Here is a 569-nt window from a genome sequence, read left to right on the forward strand (position 1 = left end):
TTTACCACTGACATGAAGTTCCGAGGAACCAGCCTGTACGTGTCCGTATCCTTGATGATCTGTAACCGAAGAAGCGCTTCGAAATGATCGACGGTAAGGGAGAGACCACACTCGTAACTCAGGATCAGGACTCTATTCTTCCTTACGAAAAGCTTTGCGGAGGAAACACGAGACAAGAACTCAAAAAAGGGTTCGCTACACAGCGACCGAACGCATGTTCCGCTCACTCGCTACGTAGCGACCGAGCGCTCGTTCCGCTCGGTCGCTACGTAGCGACCGAGCTCTTCCGAAACATCGATACGACATTAATCCATGCATTCTCGTCTACCCTGAGTCCATTGATTCTCGTCTACCCTTCAATGCTATCTCCCGAAGACAGTAGCGAACCCATTTCATGTTTCCCGCCATTCTAAGTCATCGATCAAACTTTACGGTAAAAACCGCGGAAATTTCATTCTTTATCGAAAGAAGCCGTAATAAACGCTTCGAGTCAGAAGACGGCCCAAAGGGACCTAAAACATGAGTCGAGGCCAAACTTACGATTTCTTAACCAACAGCCCGTAAGCCGC

General features: G+C 48.7%; 1 pseudogene; it reads left to right on the plus strand.

Annotated features, from left to right (window-relative positions):
* LOC106314997 overlaps window positions 1-569 on the plus strand; it is a 13,261-nt pseudogene that overhangs the window by 8,201 nt on the left and 4,491 nt on the right.

This window comes from Brassica oleracea, chromosome C9 (assembly GCF_000695525.1).
Source record: "Brassica oleracea var. oleracea cultivar TO1000 chromosome C9, BOL, whole genome shotgun sequence".
In the NCBI taxonomy this organism is placed as follows: Eukaryota; Viridiplantae; Streptophyta; class Magnoliopsida; order Brassicales; family Brassicaceae; genus Brassica; species Brassica oleracea.